Source organism: Gymnogyps californianus, unplaced genomic scaffold (assembly GCF_018139145.2).
Source record: "Gymnogyps californianus isolate 813 unplaced genomic scaffold, ASM1813914v2 HiC_scaffold_140, whole genome shotgun sequence".
In the NCBI taxonomy this organism is placed as follows: domain Eukaryota; kingdom Metazoa; phylum Chordata; class Aves; order Accipitriformes; family Cathartidae; genus Gymnogyps; species Gymnogyps californianus.
In genome coordinates, this window is record NW_026114021.1 from 87,669 (window position 1) to 115,216 (window position 27,548).

Below are 27,548 nucleotides of genomic sequence, written 5' to 3' on the forward strand. Positions count from 1 at the left end.
CGGTGACCTGAACAAGCCACCCGGCAATGATGCAAAGATGAGTGTTGTTTGGGAGGACTGCGCCGAAGCCAACAGGTCCACTTGGTGATGGCTCGCTTTCAGGCATGAGTCAGCAGGCTCCTTCATCGCTCTCCAGGGCCATGTGGAGCCGTTGCTTCTCCTCAGGAGAGTAAGGAGTAAAGTCCTGGCAGGCAAGGCAAGGGCTGTGCAGTTCCCAAAGAAAACACTCTGGCCTTTCCTGACTGCAGACAACAGCTGAACTGCTGGGCTCCCTTTGCATGGCTGGAAAGTGTGTGCATCACCGAGGCCCGAGGGGAGCAGAGATCTGCCACCGAGTAGCCTCATCCACTCCAGCAATGGCCTCAGTGTCCCCATCCCTACGCACAACGGGGTTTCTCCCCAGACCGCAGGAGGGCCTTGTTTGACCATCACCTTCCAGTCACCCCGGGGGTCTGAGTCTCCTCCGTTCTCAGTCCCTCGGCAGAACGGCCATCCTGCAGAGGCTTGGCTGGGCTCTGAGCAACTCCATAGTCTGCAGGCACTGGTGTTGCTCAGGGTCGGCCTCAGCCCGCCAAAGAGAGACCCTTCCGAGTGGCCTTCAGGCGTGCTCCACAGGCAAAGTCCTAAGTAAGTAAGTGGCGGCCATGTTCCCACGAAGGGCAGGACACGCACAACACCTACGCGTGGCCTGAATCTGCGGCAAGGCTTCACCAGCAACTGGAAGGAGACCTCAAGCGAGCGTTGGTCTGGGGAAGAAACATAATGGCTCTCAACAAAATCACTGCAGCGCTACCCAGGATGAAAAGGGAGCCAAGCATTTCAGGCAAAGGAGGCATGTCTTTCATCTACCAGCAGGGCTCTGAGAAGCCAGAATTGCTGTTTCTCAACATGCTTCATGTTTGTGTCATTTTTCAGCTCCCCTGGGGCTCTGGGCCGCAGCATAAAAGTGTGCCCAACTCCCAGCTCCTCTATCCTCTCCTCGTGCCTTCCTCTGCTCTGTGAAGTTGGTAAGTCTCCGTTCATTTTGCCTCTTGTCTCCTCGGGTGGCAGGACACTTTTTGTGGAGAGGGCTGCACGCGTTTTGCCTCCCTTGTCCTCGGTGAATGGCCTAGGACGTGAAAGAGGGCATTGGTTGGTTTCCTTGCCAGCCGTCGTTCTTTCCAAGGCTCAGGACGTACGGCCAGCACTCTCTAACCAACGGCCGGGCACTTCCTCCACCACCCGCAGTTCAGCAATGCTCCTTTTGCATTATTGGCATGACGAGGAGCTTCCTCAGGAGCGTTAGTCCCACCATAGACGTCTTCTTCCGTAGTGGCTGCTGTCTTCAGGAGCCCTGTTGCGTTTTACTCAGACGTGTCCCCTCCTGAGAGAAGTGGGTGAGAGGAGCCCGACCTGACAAGAGCAGGGTTCAACCCGCCTGCAAAACCTGGCATCCATTTCCTCATACCGGGAGGGGGCTTACTGAGGACTCTCTCTGGGGCGCCTTCCCTGCCAAGCCTTCAAGGCTGAGCAGAAGGATTGTTGTGAAATAACCTCGCAGCCTGCAGACGTACCCTTGGTAATGGAGCAACCGGAGGTAGCAGAGTGCCTCCGTGGGGCAGGCATGCCTGGGAGCGGCAAGGCCGGCTGAGGTACAGGCTGCGAAGGAGCTTCACTTGGACAGGGGGAGCTTCCTTGCGTTTGGACGGATCCTCGCGGATCACCCTTCAATTACAAACAAATGCCCACGGCAGGCCCACCAAAATGCCCAGAAACCCCCTCTCTGCACACACCGGAGGTCCATCACCTGTTGGGCCGTGCCACTGCTTCCCCCTTTGAGAACGTTTACCAAGTGGGACCCTGCGTTTCATGGGGGCGTTGCAAGTAAGTCTGGCCAGGTTAGCCAGGTCCCTCTGGGTGAGACATCCCAGGCGGGTGCGAGAAGAGGTCTTCAGCTACGGCAGGGTGTGACCAGGCAGCGGGGAGGTGAAGGCGGTGGAGAGGAGGGTGCATGCATTGTGGTGTTCTGCCAAAAGCACAGCAGGGCACCATTGCGGGCCCTCCTGCTGGGCACAGCTTTCTTGACTCGTGCCCCATCCCAAATCTATCTCTGCTGAGCTCCCAGGCCTGTTTATTCTGAGAAGAGCCAAGGTGGGCGTCTGAAAGGGCCCGAAAGCTAATGCCCTCTGCTCCCTCCCGGTCTTGCAGGGTCGCCCCCCTCCGCGAGACATGTCGTGCTACAGCCCGTGCCTGCCAGCCACCTGCGGCCCAACCCCGCTCGCCAACAGCTGCAACGAGCCGTGCGTCATCCGTTGCGCCGACTCCAGCGTTGCGATCCAGCCCTCGCCAGTGACGGTGACGCTGCCGGGCCCAATCCTCAGCTCCTTCCCTCAGAGCACAGCCGTGGGATCCACCGCGTCGGCTGCCGTGGGGAGCTCTCTCAGCGCTGGCAGTGTGCCCATTGCTTCTGGGGGCTCCCTGGGGCTGGGGGGCTTTGGGTGGTCCGGTCTGGGCCGTGGGCTCTGCGGGCCTCTGGGACGGGGCAACCTCTTATGCTGAAGCCCGTGGATTGCCTGCCCGTGGTCGAGCGCCAGGAGCCTCGAGGAAAGCCCTGGAGCCAGCCCTGAGAGCGCGGCCATGGTCTGCAGGGGAGCCGAGCTCCCACCGCTCCGCCTGGAGGAAGGGGCCCGCGCTGGCCTTCCGTCTCTGCCCAAGGAAGCCTCTCTCTTTCCCCCTCTAGCTCTGCTTCACCTTATGCTCCCCATGAACTACCTCCTCCTTCCTTCCGTAGCAATGGGTCTAGGTGGTACATGATTGCCAGAGCCTTGAAGGGGAACTGGAAAAGAAGCATCCCTGGCGTGGAGGTTTTCCTTCAGATGGCAGCACTTCTCTGAGCTTTACTCAGCCTCCAACATGCATTGCTTAAGCTCTCGTCTCTTCCGTTTTCCTTTCATTTTCTCATTAAAGACACTGGGCATCAGCTTTGCAAGAGAGTCCTGTTTCGTTCTCCCCTCTTCTCCAATCCCAACCAGCTGAGTATCCAAAAGAGGTCCTCCCTTGGTAAAACTACGGGTTTCTCCGTAGTTGCTGGCTTTGAGAGCGCCTCGTCTGTCGCCCCTGACATCCCACAGCAATGGAGACGAGGCCAGCTTGGGCGGAGAGCTCTTGTGCAAGGAGCGCCATTACTCGTCGGCGCACCTCAAAAGCCACAGAACAAAGTCCGAAGGAAGCCGGACTATTCATAGAATCATAGAAAGGCCCCCATTGGTAGGGACCTGAAAAGATCACCTGGTCCAGCCTTTTGTGGGAAAGGGAGCCTAGATGAGATTATCTAGCACCCTGCCCAATCGCATCTTGAAAACCTCCGGTCATGGGGACTCTTCCACGTCCCTGGGGGGGTTGTGGCAGAGAATGATTGTTCTCACTGTAAAAAATGTCTTTCTTGTGTCAAGGTGAAACCTCTCCCGCTTGCTCCCTGTCCTCTCCATGTGGCTCTTTGTGAAGGGAGAGTCTCCGTCCTCTTTGTAGTGGCCTTTGAGTACTGGGAAACCGTGATGAGTGCAGGGGAAGAGCACCACAGGACAGCACGAGGCTCAGTATGGGCTGTTTTGGGGGAGGAAGCAGAGGTGGGGGAAGGGAGGGTTCAGGGTGGTCCTGGGAGGAAGAAAGGTGAGAAAACTAGAGGGAAGATGGGATAACATGGCTGTCACTCAAGAACTGGTTGCTGGTGAGGATGCTTGCCTGGCCGCGCCCGGCTTCTGGTCAGTGCAGCCTGTCCTGTCTTCCCCTTAAGTTCTATTCCTACCTATTTTCCCTGGCGAGGGGCTCTCTATTCTGTGTGCATGTGTGCGTATGGAAGCCGAGGGGCCAGCAACTGGAGTCAAACCACAGGTCGCTGTGGTTCCTGCGTCGGCGGTGCCAGTCACTGGAGTGGGAGCAGAGGTCATTGGGACTGTTTGTCTGGGGTGCCGGCACCTGGACAGACCAGGGTGAGTGGAAATAATGTGCCAGCAAGTGGAGCGTGTGAGGGTATGCAAGTCAGCGTGTGATTGCTCTTGAGTATCGAGCCAGATGACGCAGCGAGTGGGTAAAGCGGCTTGGGAGCCACGTATGGGCGCGTGCCTCTAAGGGTGAGGTCACAGAAGGAGTTGGCTACAGGAGGCACCAGAGGGTCCTGGCCAACTGCCAGAGACACCATAGGGCCTGCTTGTGTCTGTGTGCGAGTCTCTAGGGGCGAGAGAACTGGAGGAGCTGGCTACCAGAAGGACCGGGGTGTCCGGGCCAACTGGAGCCAGGGACCAGGCACAGGGTAGACGGGGTGTCTCAGCCCAGCCGACGGAGGGATCCGCACTGTACATATGTGTAAAAGTTTCCCCCTCACCGACCTTCATCGTGATCAGCCAGAAAGGGGACCTGGACGAGGCCGTCAGCGCCCTTTGTTGAGTGCTGAGTGCTTCTGCCTGGGTTGATCAGTGTGGTCGGCCACACCTGGCAGTGCAAGAGGCAAGGGGCACAAATTAAAACACATGAAATTCCCATTGCAAGGCAAGAAACCACTTTCTTACCTTGAGGGGGGTCAACCAGTGGACCAGGTTGCCCAGAGAGGTCGTGGAGTCTCCGTCCTTGGAGATACTCAAAACCCAACCGGACTATGGCCTAAGCAACCAGCTCAAGTTGACCCTGCTGGAGCAGTTGGCTCGGAGTAAAGCATCTCAGGAGGTCCCTTCCAACCCCAACGATTCTGAGATTCTGGGAACAGATAAGAGCAATGTCTCCCATAACAAAATTTCTCACTTGAAATGTTCTGTGACAGCAGGTGGTTTACGCGTAGTTTGTTTTTCGTTCCCGTGGCTGCTTGAGCCTTGCTGCAGGCAAGGTAAACAACACCCACTGCTCTTCCCTCCTCCACCAAGCTAGTCACCTCACTGTAGAAGGGTACCAACCAGCTTGGTTAAGCGTGACTTCTCCTTCGTAAATCCATGCTTACTACTCCCAGCCACCTTCCTGGGCTACCTATGTTTGGAAATGACTTCCAGGGTGTTTTGCTCTATCATCTTCCCAGGGATTGAGGAGAGGCTGACTGTCCTGTGAGGTCCCTGGATCTTCCTTCTTTCCCTTCTTGTTCCTCTTGCCTATGTGGAGACAGAAGAGGTTGAGGTGTGTCCTCAGCCACTTCAAAACCTTGCAAGTTCTTCTCAGGCAACTCTCGTCTCAAAACAAGGGCTTACTTGGGGGCACACATCAAGCTGCTCACACTCAGAAACTCTGACCATTGTTGGGCTGACCGACGAGGATGGGATTCGAACCCACGCGTGCAGAGCACAATGGATTAGCAGTCCATCGCCTTCACCACTCGGCCACCTCGTCAGCATGCTGCCACTCCTGCCGCTGCCGCTGCCACTGCTCCTGCTGCTGCTCCTGCTGCTGCTGCCACTGCCGCTGCCACTGCTCCTGCTCCTGCTGCTCCTGCTCCTGTTCCTGCTCCAGCTCCAGCTCCAGCTCCTGCTCCCGACGCCTACACCTTTTTATACTGTTTGACACGGGAGAGAAGGAGCCAGCCTCCAGCTTTTGCCTTTTGGGACTGGTCCGCTCTCCCGGCAGCTGGGCTGAGCTCTGGGGACCTTTGGGAAACAGGTCTCAGCCTTCACGTCAGAAACTGGCTGAACAGCAGAGCCCCACGCTCCTTCCTGGGAAGCAACACGGGAGAGTGACCCTGGAGTGGCTCAGCGCCTCCAAAGGACTTGAGCCTGACTTTGAGATTAATTTGTCACCAGCCACGTTCCCCTCACATTCTGGAAGGATACGACCAGCTCATATGGACCGGAGTCACTCACACTTGACTGGTGGACTTTTCACCAGGACAGAGCCTCAGGCTTGGCCGTGGCGTCTCTGTGCTGTTCCCCCTGGTGCTCACCCAGGATCTCATCCCGGGCTGCTTCTCTCCCAGCACAGCTAACAGTGAGGAATGCAGAGGGAGCCGAGGGGCACCAGCCCCACTGCACACAACTCCTCTTTTTACCTGCCAGAGCTCCAGCGCTCTGGCAGTGGAGAGTTGAAACCACTGCACTGGTCCCCGAGCCCAGACCTCTCTGTGCCTTGAAGAGATAGGCAGCCACTTCCCTGCCCTGCAGTTGAGGACACGCTGGGGCTCGAGTGCCTCGCAAGTTCCTCACAGAGCGTCAGAGCCTTTCAGGAGGGAGCGTCACTGGCTGCTTTGTCAGGGCACTTCCAGTTCCACCTGGAAAAGAGGCACGGGTGGCTGCCTCCCACCCCGGCGCCATACTGATTCCTGGGACCTGTTTCTGCCTGTACGGAGTGAGCACGTTTCTGCTGTGAGCTGTGGCACCGGGTCGACCGTCCCAGCAGGACGGCCCAAGAGCCCCAGAGCATGGCCCTGCTGGAAACGACGGCAGAAGTGAGACAGAGCCATCAGTCCTTTGCAGGAGAAGACAACATCCCCCTTCCAAGACCCTTTCCCCAAACGGCACGGCCGCCCGGGTGAGAGCGTGGCCCATCTTCCCATCTTCCCAAGCAGCACGGGCAGTCAGCGGCTTTTTCCAGGCAGCTCTCAGGGCTGGTGACATGTGCCTGCCCTTTGAGCTCCCAGCCAGACCTTTCCAGACCGGCACAGTCTCCGCTATGTCTCGTAGGGTAGCAGGCAGCACCGTCTGGTGCCACTCAGTGGCTGCAGCCTCAGGCCGGTGGTCTGTCACACCGGTCTGTCAAAAAAGCAGGCTGCCCAGGCCCTGGACACATAGGGCCGGCAACTTTCCTCCATTTGGTCTGTGCGCCAGAAACGTCCCGGAGTGGGAACGTCCGGGCACGTCCGTGCTGTCCTCCTTTGGCTGCTGTTTCACCAAGGAGCATGACAGGATTTCAAGGAGTCACCAAGCGGTTGGGCAAGACGCTAACAGCCATGACCACACTGTACAAAAAGCTGCATTTCTGCAGGAATGCGGACATGAGGTTGCGCCTAGGGTCCTCTGCACGTCTGAATCCATTTCCCCCAGAGCCCCTGATGCCAGTGCATGGATGATTCGCACCGAGGAGGAGCTGAGGTCTCTCATAGCGCCTCAGCACTTTTTGGTGACTCACAGGCGACTCCGAGGTGGTCTGCTGGTGCCACCTTGCAATTAAAGGGCCCTGAATGTGCCAATCCGTCCCTGAGGCAGGGAAAACAAGCCAGACCCTCTGGGTCGGTGACCTGAACAAGCCACCCGGCAATGATGCAAAGATGAGTGTTGTTTGGGAGGACTGCGCCGAAGCCAACAGGTCCACTTGGTGATGGCTCGCTTTCAGGCATGAGTCAGCAGGCTCCTTCATCGCTCTCCAGGGCCATGTGGAGCCGTTGCTTCTCCTCAGGAGAGTAAGGAGTAAAGTCCTGGCAGGCAAGGCAAGGGCTGTGCAGTTCCCAAAGAAAACACTCTGGCCTTTCCTGACTGCAGACAACAGCTGAACTGCTGGGCTCCCTTTGCATGGCTGGAAAGTGTGTGCATCACCGAGGCCCGAGGGGAGCAGAGATCTGCCACCGAGTAGCCTCATCCACTCCAGCAATGGCCTCAGTGTCCCCATCCCTACGCACAACGGGGTTTCTCCCCAGACCGCAGGAGGGCCTTGTTTGACCATCACCTTCCAGTCACCCCGGGGGTCTGAGTCTCCTCCGTTCTCAGTCCCTCGGCAGAACGGCCATCCTGCAGGGGCTTGGCTGGGCTCTGAGCAACTCCATAGTCTGCAGGCACTGGTGTTGCTCAGGGTCGGCCTCAGCCCGCCAAAGAGAGACCCTTCCGAGTGGCCTTCAGGCGTGCTCCACAGGCAAAGTCCTAAGTAAGTAAGTGGCGGCCATGTTCCCCACGAAGGGCAGGACACGCACAACACCTACGCGTGGCCTGAATCTGCGGCAAGGCTTCACCAGCAACTGGAAGGAGACCTCAAGCGAGCGTTGGTCTGGGGAAGAAACATAATGGCTCTCAACAAAATCACTGCAGCGCTACCCAGGATGAAAAGGGAGCCAAGCATTTCAGGCAAAGGAGGCATGTCTTTCATCTACCAGCAGGGCTCTGAGAAGCCAGAATTGCTGTTTCTCAACATGCTTCATGTTTGTGTCATTTTTCAGCTCCCCTGGGGCTCTGGGCCGCAGCATAAAAGTGTGCCCAACTCCCAGCTCCTCTATCCTCTCCTCGTGCCTTCCTCTGCTCTGTGAAGTTGGTAAGTCTCCGTTCATTTTGCCTCTTGTCTCCTCGGGTGGCAGGACACTTTTTGTGGAGAGGGCTGCACGCGTTCTGCCTCCCTTGTCCTCGGTGAATGGCCTAGGACGTGAAAGAGGGCATTGGTTGGTTTCCTTGCCAGCCGTCGTTCTTTCCAAGGCTCAGGACGTACGGCCAGCACTCTCTAACCAACGGCCGGGCACTTCCTCCACCACCCGCAGTTCAGCAATGCTCCTTTTGCATTATTGGCATGACGAGGAGCTTCCTCAGGAGCGTTAGTCCCACCATAGACGTCTTCTTCCGTAGTGGCTGCTGTCTTCAGGAGCCCTGTTGCGTTTTACTCAGACGTGTCCCCTCCTGAGAGAAGTGGGTGAGAGGAGCCCGACCTGACAAGAGCAGGGTTCAACCCGCCTGCAAAACCTGGCATCCATTTCCTCATACCGGGAGGGGGCTTACTGAGGACTCTCTCTGGGGCGCCTTCCCTGCCAAGCCTTCAAGGCTGAGCAGAAGGATTGTTGTGAAATATCCTCGCAGCCTGCAGACGTACCCTTGGTAATGGAGCAACCGGAGGTAGCAGAGTGCCTCCGTGGGGCAGGCATGCCTGGGAGTGGCAAGGCCGGCTGAGGTACAGGCTGCGAAGGAGCTTCACTTGGACAGGGGGAGCTTCCTTGCGTTTGGACGGATCCTCGCGGATCACCCTTCAATTACAAACAAATGCCCACGGCAGGCCCACCAAAATGCCCAGAAACCCCCTCTCTGCACACACCGGAGGTCCATCACCTGTTGGGCCGTGCCACTGCTTCCCCCTTTGAGAACGTTTACCAAGTGGGACCCTGCGTTTCATGGGGGCGTTGCAAGTAAGTCTGGCCAGGTTAGCCAGGTCCCTCTGGGTGAGACATCCCAGGCGGGTGCGAGAAGAGGTCTTCAGCTACAGCAGGGTGTGACCAGGCAGCGGGGAGGTGAAGGCGGTGGAGAGGAGGGTGCATGCATTGTGGTGTTCTGCCAAAAGCACAGCAGGGCACCATTGCGGGCCCTCCTGCTGGGCACAGCTTTCTTGACTCGTGCCCCATCCCAAATCTATCTCTGCTGAGCTCCCAGGCACTGCCGTTCTCAGAGGAGCCAAGGTGGGCGTCTGAAAGGGCCCGACAGCTAATGCCCTCTGCTCCCTCCCGGTCTTGCAGGGTCGCCCCCCTCCGCGAGACATGTCGTGCTACAGCCCGTGCCTGCCAGCCACCTGCGGCCCAACCCCGCTCGCCAACAGCTGCAACGAGCCGTGCGTCATCCGTTGCGCCGACTCCAGCGTTGCGATCCAGCCCTCGCCAGTGACGGTGACGCTGCCGGGCCCAATCCTCAGCTCCTTCCCTCAGAGCACAGCCGTGGGATCCACCGCGTCGGCTGCCGTGGGGAGCTCTCTCAGCGCTGGCAGTGTGCCCATTGCTTCTGGGGGCTCCCTGGGGCTGGGGGGCTTTGGGTGGTCCGGTCTGGGCCGTGGGCTCTGCGGGCCTCTGGGACGGGGCAACCTCTTATGCTGAAGCCCGTGGATTGCCTGCCCGTGGTCGAGCGCCAGGAGCCTCGAGGAAAGCCCTGGAGCCAGCCCTGAGAGCGCGGCCATGGTCTGCAGGGGAGCCGAGCTCCCACCGCTCCGCCTGGAGGAAGGGGCCCGCGCTGGCCTTCCGTCTCTGCCCAAGGAAGCCTCTCTCTTTCCCCCTCTAGCTCTGCTTCACCTTATGCTCCCCATGAACTACCTCCTCCTTCCTTCCGTAGCAATGGGTCTAGGTGGTACATGATTGCCAGAGCCTTGAAGGGGAACTGGAAAAGAAGCATCCCTGGCGTGGAGGTTTTCCTTCAGATGGCAGCACTTCTCTGAGCTTTACTCAGCCTCCAACATGCATTGCTTAAGCTCTCGTCTCTTCCGTTTTCCTTTCATTTTCTCATTAAAGACACTGGGCATCAGCTTTGCAAGAGAGTCCTGTTTCGTTCTCCCCTCTTCTCCAATCCCAACCAGCTGAGTATCCAAAAGAGGTCCTCCCTTGGTAAAACTACGGGTTTCTCCGTAGTTGCTGGCTTTGAGAGCGCCTCGTCTGTCGCCCCTGACATCCCACAGCAATGGAGACGAGGCCAGCTTGGGCGGAGAGCTCTTGTGCAAGGAGCGCCATTACTCGTCGGCGCACCTCAAAAGCCACAGAACAAAGTCCGAAGGAAGCCGGACTATTCATAGAATCATAGAAAGGCCCCCATTGGTAGGGACCTGAAAAGATCACCTGGTCCAGCCTTTTGTGGGAAAGGGAGCCTAGATGAGATTATCTAGCACCCTGCCCAATCGCATCTTGAAAACCTCCGGTCATGGGGACTCTTCCACGTCCCTGGGGGGGTTGTGGCAGAGAATGATTGTTCTCACTGTAAAAAATGTCTTTCTTGTGTCAAGGTGAAACCTCTCCCGCTTGCTCCCTGTCCTCTCCATGTGGCTCTTTGTGAAGGGAGAGTCTCCGTCCTCTTTGTAGTGGCCTTTGAGTACTGGGAAACCGTGATGAGTGCAGGGGAAGAGCACCACAGGACAGCACGAGGCTCAGTATGGGCTGTTTTGGGGGAGGAAGCAGAGGTGGGGGAAGGGAGGGTTCAGGGTGGTCCTGGGAGGAAGAAAGGTGAGAAAACTAGAGGGAAGATGGGATAACATGGCTGTCACTCAAGAACTGGTTGCTGGTGAGGATGCTTGCCTGGCCGCGCCCGGCTTCTGGTCAGTGCAGCCTGTCCTGTCTTCCCCTTAAGTTCTATTCCTACCTATTTTCCCTGGCGAGGGGCTCTCTATTCTGTGTGCATGTGTGCGTATGGAAGCCGAGGGGCCAGCAACTGGAGTCAAACCACAGGTCGCTGTGGTTCCTGCGTCGGCGGTGCCAGTCACTGGAGTGGGAGCAGAGGTCATTGGGACTGTTTGTCTGGGGTGCCGGCACCTGGACAGACCAGGGTGAGTGGAAATAATGTGCCAGCAAGTGGAGCGTGTGAGGGTATGCAAGTCAGCGTGTGATTGCTCTTGAGTATCGAGCCAGATGACGCAGCGAGTGGGTAAAGCGGGTTGGGAGCCACGTATGGGCGCGTGCCTCTAAGGGTGAGGTCACAGAAGGAGTTGGCTACAGGAGGCACCAGAGGGTCCTGGCCAACTGCCAGAGACACCATAGGGCCTGCTTGTGTCTGTGTGCGAGTCTCTAGGGGCGAGAGAACTGGAGGAGCTGGCTACCAGAAGGACCGGGGTGTCCGGGCCAACTGGAGCCAGGGACCAGGCACAGGGTAGACGGGGTGTCTCAGCCCAGCCGACGGAGGGATCCGCACTGTACATATGTGTAAAAGTTTCCCCCTCACCGACCTTCATCGTGATCAGCCAGAAAGGGGACCTGGACGAGGCCGTCAGCGCCCTTTGTTGAGTGCTGAGTGCTTCTGCCTGGGTTGATCAGTGTGGTCGGCCACACCTGGCAGTGCAAGAGGCAAGGGGCACAAATTAAAACACATGAAATTCCCATTGCAAGGCAAGAAACCACTTTCTTACCTTGAGGGGGGTCAACCAGTGGACCAGGTTGCCCAGAGAGGTCGTGGAGTCTCCGTCCTTGGAGATACTCAAAACCCAACCGGACTATGGCCTAAGCAACCAGCTCAAGTTGACCCTGCTGGAGCAGTTGGCTCGGAGTAAAGCATCTCAGGAGGTCCCTTCCAACCCCAACGATTCTGAGATTCTGGGAACAGATAAGAGCAATGTCTCCCATAACAAAATTTCTCACTTGAAATGTTCTGTGACAGCAGGTGGTTTACGCGTAGTTTGTTTTTCGTTCCCGTGGCTGCTTGAGCCTTGCTGCAGGCAAGGTAAACAACACCCACTGCTCTTCCCTCCTCCACCAAGCTAGTCACCTCACTGTGGAAGGGTACCAACCAGCTTGGTTAAGCGTGACTTCTCCTTCGTAAATCCATGCTTACTACTCCCAGCCACCTTCCTGGGCTACCTATGTTTGGAAATGACTTCCAGGGTGTTTTGCTCTATCATCTTCCCAGGGATTGAGGAGAGGCTGACTGTCCTGTGAGGTCCCTGGATCTTCCTTCTTTCCCTTCTTGTTCCTCTTGCCTATGTGGAGACAGAAGAGGTTGCGGTGTGTCCTCAGCCACTTCAAAACCTTGCAAGTTCTTCTCAGGCAACTCTCGTCTCAAAACAAGGGCTTACTTGGGGGCACACATCAAGCTGCTCACACTCAGAAACTCTGACCATTGTTGGGCTGACCGACGAGGATGGGATTCGAACCCACGCGTGCAGAGCACAATGGATTAGCAGTCCATCGCCTTCACCACTCGGCCACCTCGTCAGCATGCTGCCACTCCTGCCGCTGCCGCTGCCACTGCTCCTGCTGCTGCTCCTGCTGCTGCTGCCACTGCCGCTGCCACTGCTCCTGCTCCTGCTGCTCCTGCTCCTGTTCCTGCTCCAGCTCCAGCTCCAGCTCCTGCTCCCGACGCCTACACCTTTTTATACTGTTTGACACGGGAGAGAAGGAGCCAGCCTCCAGCTTTTGCCTTTTGGGACTGGTCCGCTCTCCCGGCAGCTGGGCTGAGCTCTGGGGACCTTTGGGAAACAGGTCTCAGCCTTCACGTCAGAAACTGGCTGAACAGCAGAGCCCCACGCTCCTTCCTGGGAAGCAACACGGGAGAGTGACCCTGGAGTGGCTCAGCGCCTCCAAAGGACTTGAGCCTGACTTTGAGATTAATTTGTCACCAGCCACGTTCCCCTCACATTCTGGAAGGATACGACCAGCTCATATGGACCGGAGTCACTCACACTTGACTGGTGGACTTTTCACCAGGACAGAGCCTCAGGCTTGGCCGTGGCGTCTCTGTGCTGTTCCCCCTGGTGCTCACCCAGGATCTCATCCCGGGCTGCTTCTCTCCCAGCACAGCTAACAGTGAGGAATGCAGAGGGAGCCGAGGGGCACCAGCCCCACTGCACACAACTCCTCTTTTTACCTGCCAGAGCTCCAGCGCTCTGGCAGTGGAGAGTTGAAACCACTGCACTGGTCCCCCGAGCCCAGACCTCTCTGTGCCTTGAAGAGATAGGCAGCCACTTCCCTGCCCTGCAGTTGAGGACACGCTGGGGCTCGAGTGCCTCGCAAGTTCCTCACAGAGCGTCAGAGCCTTTCAGGAGGGAGCGTCACTGGCTGCTTTGTCAGGGCACTTCCAGTTCCACCTGGAAAAGAGGCACGGGTGGCTGCCTCCCACCCCGGCGCCATACTGATTCCTGGGACCTGTTTCTGCCTGTACGGAGTGAGCACGTTTCTGCTGTGAGCTGTGGCACCGGGTCGACCGTCCCAGCAGGACGGCCCAAGAGCCCCAGAGCATGGCCCTGCTGGAAACGACGGCAGAAGTGAGACAGAGCCATCAGTCCTTTGCAGGAGAAGACAACATCCCCCTTCCAAGACCCTTTCCCCAAACGGCACGGCCGCCCGGGTGAGAGCGTGGCCCATCTTCCCATCTTCCCAAGCAGCACGGGCAGTCAGCGGCTTTTTCCAGGCAGCTCTCAGGGCTGGTGACATGTGCCTGCCCTTTGAGCTCCCAGCCAGACCTTTCCAGACCGGCACAGTCTCCGCTATGTCTCGTAGGGTAGCAGGCAGCACCGTCTGGTGCCACTCAGTGGCTGCAGCCTCAGGCCGGTGGTCTGTCACACCGGTCTGTCAAAAAAGCAGGCTGCCCAGGCCCTGGACACATAGGGCCGGCAACTTTCCTCCATTTGGTCTGTGCGCCAGAAACGTCCCGGAGTGGGAACGTCCGGGCACGTCCGTGCTGTCCTCCTTTGGCTGCTGTTTCACCAAGGAGCATGACAGGATTTCAAGGAGTCACCAAGCGGTTGGGCAAGACGCTAACAGCCATGACCACACTGTACAAAAAGCTGCATTTCTGCAGGAATGCGGACATGAGGTTGCGCCTAGGGTCCTCTGCACGTCTGAATCCATTTCCCCCAGAGCCCCTGATGCCAGTGCATGGATGATTCGCACCGAGGAGGAGCTGAGGTCTCTCATAGCGCCTCAGCACTTTTTGGTGACTCACAGGCGACTCCGAGGTGGTCTGCTGGTGCCACCTTGCAATTAAAGGGCCCTGAATGTGCCAATCCGTCCCTGAGGCAGGGAAAACAAGCCAGACCCTCTGGGTCGGTGACCTGAACAAGCCACCCGGCAATGATGCAAAGATGAGTGTTGTTTGGGAGGACTGCGCCGAAGCCAACAGGTCCACTTGGTGATGGCTCGCTTTCAGGCATGAGTCAGCAGGCTCCTTCATCGCTCTCCAGGGCCATGTGGAGCCGTTGCTTCTCCTCAGGAGAGTAAGGAGTAAAGTCCTGGCAGGCAAGGCAAGGGCTGTGCAGTTCCCAAAGAAAACACTCTGGCCTTTCCTGACTGCAGACAACAGCTGAACTGCTGGGCTCCCTTTGCATGGCTGGAAAGTGTGTGCATCACCGAGGCCCGAGGGGAGCAGAGATCTGCCACCGAGTAGCCTCATCCACTCCAGCAATGGCCTCAGTGTCCCCATCCCTACGCACAACGGGGTTTCTCCCCAGACCGCAGGAGGGCCTTGTTTGACCATCACCTTCCATCACCCCGGGGTCTGAGTCTCCTCCGTTCTCAGTCCCTCGGCAGAACGGCCATCCTGCAGGGGCTTGGCTGGGCTCTGAGCAACTCCATAGTCTGCAGGCACTGGTGTTGCTCAGGGTCGGCCTCAGCCCGCCAAAGAGAGACCCTTCCGAGTGGCCTTCAGGCGTGCTCCACAGGCAAAGTCCTAAGTAAGTAAGTGGCGGCCATGTTCCCCACGAAGGGCAGGACACGCACAACACCTACGCGTGGCCTGAATCTGCGGCAAGGCTTCACCAGCAACTGGAAGGAGACCTCAAGCGAGCGTTGGTCTGGGGAAGAAACATAATGGCTCTCAACAAAATCACTGCAGCGCTACCCAGGATGAAAAGGGAGCCAAGCATTTCAGGCAAAGGAGGCATGTCTTTCATCTACCAGCAGGGCTCTGAGAAGCCAGAATTGCTGTTTCTCAACATGCTTCATGTTTGTGTCATTTTTCAGCTCCCCTGGGGCTCTGGGCCGCAGCATAAAAGTGTGCCCAACTCCCAGCTCCTCTATCCTCTCCTCGTGCCTTCCTCTGCTCTGTGAAGTTGGTAAGTCTCCGTTCATTTTGCCTCTTGTCTCCTCGGGTGGCAGGACACTTTTTGTGGAGAGGGCTGCACGCGTTTCTGCCTCCCTTGTCCTCGGTGAATGGCCTAGGACGTGAAAGAGGGCATTGGTTGGTTTCCTTGCCAGCCGTCGTTCTTTCCAAGGCTCAGGACGTACGGCCAGCACTCTCTAACCAACGGCCGGGCACTTCCTCCACCACCCGCAGTTCAGCAATGCTCCTTTTGCATTATTGGCATGACGAGGAGCTTCCTCAGGAGCGTTAGTCCCACCATAGACGTCTTCTTCCGTAGTGGCTGCTGTCTTCAGGAGCCCTGTTGCGTTTTACTCAGACGTGTCCCCTCCTGAGAGAAGTGGGTGAGAGGAGCCCGACCTGACAAGAGCAGGGTTCAACCCGCCTGCAAAACCTGGCATCCATTTCCTCATACCGGGAGGGGGCTTACTGAGGACTCTCTCTGGGGCGCCTTCCCTGCCAAGCCTTCAAGGCTGAGCAGAAGGATTGTTGTGAAATAATCCTCGCAGCCTGCAGACGTACCCTTGGTAATGGAGCAAACCGGAGGTAGCAGAGTGCCTCCGTGGGGCAGGCATGCCTGGGAGCGGCAAGGCCGGCTGAGGTACAGGCTGCGAAGGAGCTTCACTTGGACAGGGGGAGCTTCCTTGCGTTTGGACGGATCCTCGCGGATCACCCTTCAATTACAAACAAATGCCCACGGCAGGCCCACCAAAATGCCCAGAAACCCCCTCTCTGCACACACCGGAGGTCCATCACCTGTTGGGCCGTGCCACTGCTTCCCCCTTTGAGAACGTTTACCAAGTGGGACCCTGCGTTTCATGGGGGCGTTGCAAGTAAGTCTGGCCAGGTTAGCCAGGTCCCTCTGGGTGAGACATCCCAGGCGGGTGCGAGAAGAGGTCTTCAGCTACGGCAGGGTGTGACCAGGCAGCGGGGAGGTGAAGGCGGTGGAGAGGAGGGTGCATGCATTGTGGTGTTCTGCCAAAAGCACAGCAGGGCACCATTGCGGGCCCTCCTGCTGGGCACAGCTTTCTTGACTCGTGCCCCATCCCAAATCTATCTCTGCTGAGCTCCCAGGCACTGCCCGTTCTCAGAAGAGCCAAGGTGGGCGTCTGAAAGGGCCCGACAGCTAATGCCCTCTGCTCCCTCCCGGTCTTGCAGGGTCGCCCCCCTCCGCGAGACATGTCGTGCTACAGCCCGTGCCTGCCAGCCACCTGCGGCCCAACCCCGCTCGCCAACAGCTGCAACGAGCCGTGCGTCATCCGTTGCGCCGACTCCAGCGTTGCGATCCAGCCCTCGCCAGTGACGGTGACGCTGCCGGGCCCAATCCTCAGCTCCTTCCCTCAGAGCACAGCCGTGGGATCCACCGCGTCGGCTGCCGTGGGGAGCTCTCTCAGCGCTGGCAGTGTGCCCATTGCTTCTGGGGGCTCCCTGGGGCTGGGGGGCTTTGGGTGGTCCGGTCTGGGCCGTGGGCTCTGCGGGCCTCTGGGACGGGGCAACCTCTTATGCTGAAGCCCGTGGATTGCCTGCCCGTGGTCGAGCGCCAGGAGCCTCGAGGAAAGCCCTGGAGCCAGCCCTGAGAGCGCGGCCATGGTCTGCAGGGGAGCCGAGCTCCCACCGCTCCGCCTGGAGGAAGGGGCCCGCGCTGGCCTTCCGTCTCTGCCCAAGGAAGCCTCTCTCTTTCCCCCTCTAGCTCTGCTTCACCTTATGCTCCCCATGAACTACCTCCTCCTTCCTTCCGTAGCAATGGGTCTAGGTGGTACATGATTGCCAGAGCCTTGAAGGGGAACTGGAAAAGAAGCATCCCTGGCGTGGAGGTTTTCCTTCAGATGGCAGCACTTCTCTGAGCTTTACTCAGCCTCCAACATGCATTGCTTAAGCTCTCGTCTCTTCCGTTTTCCTTTCATTTTCTCATTAAAGACACTGGGCATCAGCTTTGCAAGAGAGTCCTGTTTCGTTCTCCCCTCTTCTCCAATCCCAACCAGCTGAGTATCCAAAAGAGGTCCTCCCTTGGTAAAACTACGGGTTTCTCCGTAGTTGCTGGCTTTGAGAGCGCCTCGTCTGTCGCCCCTGACATCCCACAGCAATGGAGACGAGGCCAGCTTGGGCGGAGAGCTCTTGTGCAAGGAGCGCCATTACTCGTCGGCGCACCTCAAAAGCCACAGAACAAAGTCCGAAGGAAGCCGGACTATTCATAGAATCATAGAAAGGCCCCCATTGGTAGGGACCTGAAAAGATCACCTGGTCCAGCCTTTTGTGGGAAAGGGAGCCTAGATGAGATTATCTAGCACCCTGCCCAATCGCATCTTGAAAACCTCCGGTCATGGGGACTCTTCCACGTCCCTGGGGGGTTGTGGCAGAGAATGATTGTTCTCACTGTAAAAAATGTCTTTCTTGTGTCAAGGTGAAACCTCTCCCGCTTGCTCCCTGTCCTCTCCATGTGGCTCTTTGTGAAGGGAGAGTCTCCGTCCTCTTTGTAGTGGCCTTTGAGTACTGGGAAACCGTGATGAGTGCAGGGGAAGAGCACCACAGGACAGCACGAGGCTCAGTATGGGCTGTTTTGGGGGAGGAAGCAGAGGTGGGGGAAGGGAGGGTTCAGGGTGGTCCTGGGAGGAAGAAAGGTGAGAAAACTAGAGGGAAGATGGGATAACATGGCTGTCACTCAAGAACTGGTTGCTGGTGAGGATGCTTGCCTGGCCGCGCCCGGCTTCTGGTCAGTGCAGCCTGTCCTGTCTTCCCCTTAAGTTCTATTCCTACCTATTTTCCCTGGCGAGGGGCTCTCTATTCTGTGTGCATGTGTGCGTATGGAAGCCGAGGGGCCAGCAACTGGAGTCAAACCACAGGTCGCTGTGGTTCCTGCGTCGGCGGTGCCAGTCACTGGAGTGGGAGCAGAGGTCATTGGGACTGTTTGTCTGGGGTGCCGGCACCTGGACAGACCAGGGTGAGTGGAAATAATGTGCCAGCAAGTGGAGCGTGTGAGGGTATGCAAGTCAGCGTGTGATTGCTCTTGAGTATCGAGCCAGATGACGCAGCGAGTGGGTAAAGCGGCTTGGGAGCCACGTATGGGCGCGTGCCTCTAAGGGTGAGGTCACAGAAGGAGTTGGCTACAGGAGGCACCAGAGGGTCCTGGCCAACTGCCAGAGACACCATAGGGCCTGCTTGTGTCTGTGTGCGAGTCTCTAGGGGCGAGAGAACTGGAGGAGCTGGCTACCAGAAGGACCGGGGTGTCCGGGCCAACTGGAGCCAGGGACCAGGCACAGGGTAGACGGGGTGTCTCAGCCCAGCCGACGGAGGGATCCGCACTGTACATATGTGTAAAAGTTTCCCCCTCACCGACCTTCATCGTGATCAGCCAGAAAGGGGACCTGGACGAGGCCGTCAGCGCCCTTTGTTGAGTGCTGAGTGCTTCTGCCTGGGTTGATCAGTGTGGTCGGCCACACCTGGCAGTGCAAGAGGCAAGGGGCACAAATTAAAACACATGAAATTCCCATTGCAAGGCAAGAAACCACTTTCTTACCTTGAGGGGGTCAACCAGTGGACCAGGTTGCCCAGAGAGGTCGTGGAGTCTCCGTCCTTGGAGATACTCAAAACCCAACCGGACTATGGCCTAAGCAACCAGCTCAAGTTGACCCTGCTGGAGCAGTTGGCTCGGAGTAAAGCATCTCAGGAGGTCCCTTCCAACCCCAACGATTCTGAGATTCTGGGAACAGATAAGAGCAATGTCTCCCATAACAAATTTCTCACTTGAAATGTTCTGTGACAGCAGGTGGTTTACGCGTAGTTTGTTTTTCGTTCCCGTGGCTGCTTGAGCCTTGCTGCAGGCAAGGTAAACAACACCCACTGCTCTTCCCTCCTCCACCAAGCTAGTCACCTCACTGTAGAAGGGTACCAACCAGCTTGGTTAAGCGTGACTTCTCCTTCGTAAATCCATGCTTACTACTCCCAGCCACCTTCCTGGGCTACCTATGTTTGGAAATGACTTCCAGGGTGTTTTGCTCTATCATCTTCCCAGGGATTGAGGAGAGGCTGACTGTCCTGTGAGGTCCCTGGATCTTCCTTCTTTCCCTTCTTGTTCCTCTTGCCTATGTGGAGACAGAAGAGGTTGAGGTGTGTCCTCAGCCACTTCAAAACCTTGCAAGTTCTTCTCAGGCAACTCTCGTCTCAAAACAAGGGCTTACTTGGGGGCACACATCAAGCTGCTCACACTCAGAAACTCTGACCATTGTTGGGCTGACCGACGAGGATGGGATTCGAACCCACGCGTGCAGAGCACAATGGATTAGCAGTCCATCGCCTTCACCACTCGGCCACCTCGTCAGCATGCTGCCACTCCTGCCGCTGCCGCTGCCACTGCTCCTGCTGCTGCTCCTGCTGCTGCTGCCACTGCCGCTGCCACTGCTCCTGCTCCTGCTGCTCCTGCTCCTGTTCCTGCTCCAGCTCCAGCTCCAGCTCCTGCTCCCGACGCCTACACCTTTTTATACTGTTTGACACGGGAGAGAAGGAGCCAGCCTCCAGCTTTTGCCTTTTGGGACTGGTCCGCTCTCCCGGCAGCTGGGCTGAGCTCTGGGGACCTTTGGGAAACAGGTCTCAGCCTTCACGTCAGAAACTGGCTGAACAGCAGAGCCCCACGCTCCTTCCTGGGAAGCAACACGGGAGAGTGACCCTGGAGTGGCTCAGCGCCTCCAAAGGACTTGAGCCTGACTTTGAGATTAATTTGTCACCAGCCACGTTCCCCTCACATTCTGGAAGGATACGACCAGCTCATATGGACCGGAGTCACTCACACTTGACTGGTGGACTTTTCACCAGGACAGAGCCTCAGGCTTGGCCGTGGCGTCTCTGTGCTGTTCCCCCTGGTGCTCACCAGGATCTCATCCCGGGCTGCTTCTCTCCCAGCACAGCTAACAGTGAGGAATGCAGAGGGAGCCGAGGGGCACCAGCCCCACTGCACACAACTCCTCTTTTACCTGCCAGAGCTCCAGCGCTCTGGCAGTGGAGAGTTGAAACCACTGCACTGGTCCCCCTGAGCCCAGACCTCTCTGTGCCTTGAAGAGATAGGCAGCCACTTCCCTGCCCTGCAGTTGAGGACACGCTGGGGCTCGAGTGCCTCGCAAGTTCCTCACAGAGCGTCAGAGCCTTTCAGGAGGGAGCGTCACTGGCTGCTTTGTCAGGGCACTTCCAGTTCCACCTGGAAAAGAGGCACGGGTGGCTGCCTCCCACCCCGGCGCCATACTGATTCCTGGGACCTGTTTCTGCCTGTACGGAGTGAGCACGTTTCTGCTGTGAGCTGTGGCACCGGGTCGACCGTCCCAGCAGGACGGCCCAAGAGCCCCAGAGCATGGCCCTGCTGGAAAACGACGGCAGAAGTGAGACAGAGCCATCAGTCCTTTGCAGGAGAAGACAACATCCCCCTTCCAAGACCCTTTCCCCAAACGGCACGGCCGCCCGGGTGAGAGCGTGGCCCATCTTCCCATCTTCCCAAGCAGCACGGGCAGTCAGAGGCTTTTTCCAGGCAGCTCTCAGGGCTGGTGACATGTGCCTGCCCTTTGAGCTCCCAGCCAGACCTTTCCAGACCGGCACAGTCTCCGCTATGTCTCGTAGGGTAGCAGGCAGCACCGTCTGGTGCCACTCAGTGGCTGCAGCCTCAGGCCGGTGGTCTGTCACACCGGTCTGTCAAAAAAGCAGGCTGCCCAGGCCCTGGACACATAGGGCCGGCAACTTTCCTCCATTTGGTCTGTGCGCCAGAAACGTCCCGGAGTGGGAACGTCCGGGCACGTCCGTGCTGTCCTCCTTTGGCTGCTGTTTCACCAAGGAGCATGACAGGATTTCAAGGAGTCACCAAGCGGTTGGGCAAGACGCTAACAGCCATGACCACACTGTACAAAAAGCTGCATTTCTGCAGGAATGCGGACATGAGGTTGCGCCTAGGGTCCTCTGCACGTCTGAATCCATTTCCCCCAGAGCCCCTGATGCCAGTGCATGGATGATTCGCACCGAGGAGGAGCTGAGGTCTCTCATAGTGCCTCAGCACTTTTTGGTGACTCACAGGCGACTCCGAGGTGGTCTGCTGGTGCCACCTTGCAATTAAAGGGCCCTGAATGTGCCAATCCATCCCTGAGGCAGGGAAAACAAGCCAGACCCTCTGGGTCGGTGACCTGAACAAGCCACCCGGCAATGATGCAAAGATGAGTGTTGTTTGGGAGGACTGCGCCGAAGCCAACAGGTCCACTTGGTGATGGCTCGCTTTCAGGCATGAGTCAGCAGGCTCCTTCATCGCTCTCCAGGGCCATGTGGAGCCGTTGCTTCTCCTCAGGAGAGTAAGGAGTAAAGTCCTGGCAGGCAAGGCAAGGGCTGTGCAGTTCCCAAAGAAACACTCTGGCCTTTCCTGACTGCAGACAACAGCTGAACTGCTGGGCTCCCTTTGCATGGCTGGAAAGTGTGTGCATCACCGAGGCCCGAGGGGAGCAGAGATCTGCCACCGAGTAGCCTCATCCACTCCAGCAATGGCCTCAGTGTCCCCATCCCTACGCACAACGGGGTTTCTCCCAGACCGCAGGAGGGCCTGTTTGACCATCACCTTCCAATCACCCCGGGGATCTGAGTCTCCTCCGTTCTCAGTCCCTCGGCAGAACGGCCATCCTGCAGGGCTTGGCTGGGCTCTGAGCAACTCCATAGTCTGCAGGCACTGGTGTTGCTCAGGGTCGGCCTCAGCCCGCCAAAGAGAGACCCTTCCGAGTGGCCTTCAGGCGTGCTCCACAGGCAAAGTCCTAAGTAAGTAAGTGGCGGCCATGTTCCCACGAAGGGCAGGACACGCACAACACCTACGCGTGGCCTGAATCTGCGGCAAGGCTTCACCAGCAACTGGAAGGAGACCTCAAGCGAGCGTTGGTCTGGGGAAGAAACATAATGGCTCTCAACAAAATCACTGCAGCGCTACCCAGGATGAAAAGGGAGCCAAGCATTTCAGGCAAAGGAGGCATGTCTTTCATCTACCAGCAGGGCTCTGAGAAGCCAGAATTGCTGTTTCTCAACATGCTTCATGTTTGTGTCATTTTTCAGCTCCCCTGGGGCTCTGGGCCGCAGCATAAAAGTGTGCCCAACTCCCAGCTCCTCTATCCTCTCCTCGTGCCTTCCTCTGCTCTGTGAAGTTGGTAAGTCTCCGTTCATTTTTGCCTCTTGTCTCCTCGGGTGGCAGGACACTTTTTGTGGAGAGGGCTGCACGCGTTCTTGCCTCCCTTGTCCTCCGGTGAATGGCCTAGGACGTGAAAGAGGGCATTGGTTGTTTCCTTGCCAGCCGTCGTTCTTTCCAAGGCTCAGGACGTACGGCCAGCACTCTCTAACCAACGGCCGGGCACTTCCTCCACCACCCGCAGTTCAGCAATGCTCCTTTTGCATTATTGGCATGACGAGGAGCTTCCTCAGGAGCGTTAGTCCCACCATAAGACGTCTTCTTCCGTAGTGGCTGCTGTCTTCAGGAGCCCTGTTGCGTTTTACTCAGACGTGTCCCTCCTGAGAGAAGTGGGTGAGAGGAGCCCGACCTGACAAGAGCAGGGTTCAACCCGCCTGCAAAACCTGGCATCCATTTCCTCATACCGGGAGGGGGCTTACTGAGGACTCTCTCTGGGGCGCCTTCCCTGCCAAGCCTTCAAGGCTGAGCAGAAGGATTGTTGTGAAATATCCTCGCAGCCTGCAGACGTACCCTTGGTAATGGAGCAACCGGAGGTAGCAGAGTGCCTCCGTGGGGCAGGCATGCCTGGAGCGCAAGGCCGGCTGAGGTACAGGCTGCGAAGGAGCTTCACTTGGACAGGGGGAGCTTCCTTGCGTTTGGACGGACCCTCGCGGATCACCCTTCAATTACAAACAAATGCCCACGGCAGGCCCACCAAAATGCCCAGAAACCCCCTCTCTGCACACACCGGAGGTCCATCACCTGTTGGGCCGTGCCACTGCTTCCCCCTTTGAGAACGTTTACCAAGTGGGACCCTGCGTTTCATGGGGCGTTGCAAGTAAGTCTGGCCAGGTTAGCCCAGGTCCCTCTGGGTGAGACATCCCAGGCGGGTGCGAGAAGAGGTCTTCGGCTACGGCAGGGTGTGACCAGGCAGCGGGGAGGTGAAGGCGGTGGAGAGGAGGGTGCATGCATTGTGGTGTTCTGCCAAAGCACAGCAGGGCACCATTGCGGCCCTCGCTGGACTGGGCACAGCTTTTTGACTCGTGCCCCATCCCAAATCTACCTCTGCTGAGCTCCCAGGCACTGCCCGTTCTCAGAGGAGCCAAGCTGGGCGTCTGAAAGGGCCCGACAGCTAATGCCTCTGCTCCTCCCGGTCTTGCAGGGTCGCCCCCCTCCGCGAGACATGTCGTGCTACAGCCCGTGCCTGCCAGCCACCTGCGGCCCAACCCGCTCGCCAACAGCTGCAACGAGCCGTGCGTCATCCGTTGCGCCGACTCCAGCGTTGCGATCCAGCCCTCGCCAGTGACGGTTGACGCTGCCGGGCCCAATCCTCAGCTCCTTCCTCAGAGCACAGCCGTGGGATCCACCGCGTCGGCTGCCGTGGGGAGCTCTCTCAGCGCTGGCAGTGTGCCCATTGCTTCTGGGGGCTCCCTGGGGCTGGGGGGCTTTGGGTGGTCCGGTCTGGGCCGTGGGCTCTGCGGGCCTCTGGGACGGGGCAACCTCTTATGCTGAAGCCCGTGGATTGCCTGCCCGTGGTCGAGCGCCAGGAGCCTCGAGGAAAGCCCTGAGCCAGCCCTGAGAGCGCGGCCATGGTCTGCAGGGGAGCGAGCTCCACCGCTCCGCCTGGAGGAAGGGGCCCGCGCTGGCCTTTCCGTCTCTGCCCAAGGAAGCTCTCTCTTTCCCCCTCTAGCTCTGCTTCACCTTATGCTCCCCATGAACTACCTCCTCCTTCCTTCCGTAGCAATGGGTCTAGGTGGTACATGATTGCCAGAGCCTTGAAGGGGAACTGGAAAAGAAGCATCCCTGGCGTGGAGGTTTTCCTTCAGATGGCAGCACTTCTCTGAGCTTTACTCAGCCTCCAACATGCATTGCTTAAGCTCTCGTCTCTTCCGTTTTCCTTTCATTTTCTCATTAAAGACACTGGGCATCAGCTTTGCAAGAGAGTCCTGTTTCTTTCTCCCTCTTCTCCAATCCCAACCAGCTGAGTATCCAAAAGAGGTCCTCCCTTGGTAAAACTACGGGTTTCTCCGTAGTGCTGGCTTTGAGAGCGCCTCGTCTGTCGCCCCTGACATCCACAGCAATGGAGACGAGGCCAGCTTGGGCGGAGAGCTCTTGTGCAAGGAGCGCCATTACTCGTCGGCGCACCTCAAAAGCCACAGAACAAAGTCCGAAGCGAAGCCAGACTATTCATAGAATCATAGAAAGGCCCCATTGGTAGGGACCTGAAAAGATCACCTGGTCCAGCTTTTTGTGGGAAAGGGAGCCTAGATGAGATTATCTAGCACCCTGCCCAATCGCATCTTGAAAACCTCCGGTCATGGGGACTCTTCCACGTCCCTGGGGGGGTTGTGGCAGAGAATGATTGTTCTCACTGTAAAAAATGTCTTTCTTGTGTCAAGGTGAAACCTCTCCCGCTTGCTCCCTGTCCTCTCCATGTGGCTCTTGTGAAGGGAGAGTCTCCGTCCTCTTTGTAGTGGCCTTTGAGTACTGGGAAACTGTGATGAGTGCAGGGGAAGAGCACCACAGGACAGCACGAGGCTCAGTATGGGCTGTTTTGGGGGAGGAAGCAGAGGTGGGGGAAGGGAGGGTTCAGGTGGTCCTGGGAGGAAGAAAGGTGAGAAAACTAGAGGGAAGATGGGATAACATGGCTGTCACTCAAGAACTGGTTGCTGGTGAGGATGCTTGCCTGGCCGCGCCCGGCTTTCTGGTCAGTGCAGCCTGTCCTGTCTTCCCCTTAAGTTCTATTCCTACCTATTTTCCCTGGCGAGGGGCTCTCTATTCTGTGTGCATGTGTGCGTATGGAAGCCGAGGGGCCAGCAACTGGAGTCAAAACCACAGGTCGCTGTGGTTCCTGCGTCGGCGGTGCCAGTCACTGGAGTGGGAGCAGAGGTCATTGGGACTGTTTGTCTGGGGTGCCGGCACCTGGACAGACCAGGGTGAGTGGAAATAATGTGCCAGCAAGTGGAGCGTGTGAGGGTATGCAAGTCAGCGTGTGATTGCTCTTGAGTATCGAGCCAGATGACGCAGCGAGTGGGTAAAGCGGCTTGGGAGCCACGTATGGGCGCGTGCCTCTAAGGGTGAGGTCACAGAAGGAGTTGGCTACAGGAGGCACCAGAGGGTCCGGCCACTGCCAGAGACACCATAGGGCCTGCTTGTGTCTGTGTGCGAGTCTCTAGGGCGAGAGAACCGGAGGAGCTGGCTACCAGAAGGACCGGGGTGTCCGGGCCAACTGGAAGCCAGGGACCAGGCACAGGGTAGACGGGGTGTCTCAGCCCAGCCGACGGAGGGATCCGCACTGTACATATGTGTAAAAAGTTTCCCCCTCACCGACCTTCATCGTGAATCAGCCAGAAAGGGGACCTGGACGAGCCGTCAGCGCCCTTTGTTGAGTGCTGAGTGCTTCTGCCTGGGTTGATCAGTGTGGTCGGCCAACCTGGCAGTGCAAGAGGCAAGGGCACAAATTAAAACACATGAATTCCCATTGCAAGGCAAGAAACCACTTTCTTACCTTGAGGGGGGTCAACCAGTGGACCAGGTTGCCCAGAGAGGTCGTGGAGTCTCCGTCCTTGGAGATACTCAAAACCCAACCGGACTATGGCCTAAGCAACCAGCTCAAGTTGACCCTGCTGGAGCAGTTGGCTCGGAGTAAAGCATCTCAGGAGGTCCCTTCCAACCCCAACGATTCTGAGATTCTGGAACAGATAAGAGCAATGTCTCCCATAACAAAATTTCTCACTTGAAATGTTCTGTGACAGCAAGTGGTTTACGCGTAGTTTGTTTTTCGTTCCGTGGCTGCTTGAGCCTTGCTGAAGGCAAGGTAAAACAACACCCACTGCTCTTCCCTCCTCCACCAAGCTAGTCACCTCACTGTAGAAGGGTACCGAAACCAGCTTGGTTAAGCGTGACTTCTCCTTCGTAAATCCATGCTTACTACTCCAACCACCTCCCTGGCTACCTATGTTTGGAAACGACTTCCAGGGTGTTTGCTCTATTCATCTTCCAGGGATTGAGGAGAGGCTGACCGTCCTGTGAGGTCCCTGGATCTTCCTTCTTTCCCTTCTTGTTCCTCTTGCCTATGTGGAGACAGAAGAGGTTGAGGTGTGTCCTCAGCCACTTCAAAACCTTGCAAGTTCTTCTCAGGCAACTCTCGTCTCAAAACAAGGGCTTACTTGGGGCACACATCAAGCTGCTCACACTCAGAAACTCTGACATTGTTGGGCTGACCGACAAGGATGGGATTCGAACCCACGCGTGCAGAGCACAATGGATTAGCAGTCCATTCGCCTTCACCACTCAGCCACCTCGTCAGATGCTGCTCTGCCTGCTCCTGTTCCTGCTCCAGCTCCAGCTCCAGCTCCTGCTCCCGACGCCTACACCTTTTTATACTGTTTGACACGGGAGAGAAGGAGCCAGCCTCCAGCTTTTGCCTTTTGGGACTGGTCCGCTCTCCCAGCAGCTGGGCTGAGCTCTGGGGACTTTGGGAAATAGGTCTCAGCCTTCACGTCAGAAAACTGGCTGAACAGCAGAGCCCCACGCTCTTCCTGGGAAGCAAACGGGAGAGTGACCCTGGAGTGGCTCAGCGCCTCAAAGGACTTGAGCCTGACTTTGAGATTAATTTGTCACAGCCACGTTCCCCTCACATTCTGGAAGGATACGACCAGCTCATATGGACCGGAGTCACTCACACTTGACTGGTGGACTTTTCACCAGGACAGAGCCTCAGGCTTGGCCGTGGCGTCTCTGTGCTGTTCCCCTGGTGCTCACCCAGGATCTCATCCCGGGCTGCTTCTCTCCCAGCACAGCTAACAGTGAGGAATGCAGAGGGAGCCGAGGGGCACCAGCCCCACTGCACACAACTCCTCTTTTTACCTGCCAGAGCTCCAGCGCTCTGGCAGTGGAGAGTTGAAACCACTGCACTGGTCCCTGAGCCCAGACCTCTCTGTGCCTTGAAGAGATAGGCAGCCACTTCCCTGCCCTGCAGTTGAGGACACGCTGGG

At 57.6% G+C, this 27,548-nt stretch overlaps 4 non-coding genes across 4 annotated transcripts; all 4 read right to left on the minus strand.

Moving 5' to 3' along the window:
• Positions 1–5,264: 5,264 nt before the first annotated feature.
• Positions 5,265–5,346, minus strand: TRNAS-GCU (transfer RNA serine (anticodon GCU)). The gene has a single exon. It is a non-coding gene; the product is annotated as a tRNA-Ser (tRNA).
• Positions 5,347–12,441: 7,095 nt separating this feature from the next.
• On the minus strand, positions 12,442–12,523 carry TRNAS-GCU (transfer RNA serine (anticodon GCU)). Its single transcript has one exon. It is a non-coding gene; the product is annotated as a tRNA-Ser (tRNA).
• A 7,095-nt stretch (positions 12,524–19,618) lies between these two features.
• On the minus strand, positions 19,619–19,700 carry TRNAS-GCU (transfer RNA serine (anticodon GCU)). The gene has a single exon. It is a non-coding gene; the product is annotated as a tRNA-Ser (tRNA).
• A 7,075-nt stretch (positions 19,701–26,775) lies between these two features.
• Positions 26,776–26,858, minus strand: TRNAS-GCU (transfer RNA serine (anticodon GCU)). The gene has a single exon. It is a non-coding gene; the product is annotated as a tRNA-Ser (tRNA).
• Positions 26,859–27,548: the final 690 nt, after the last annotated feature.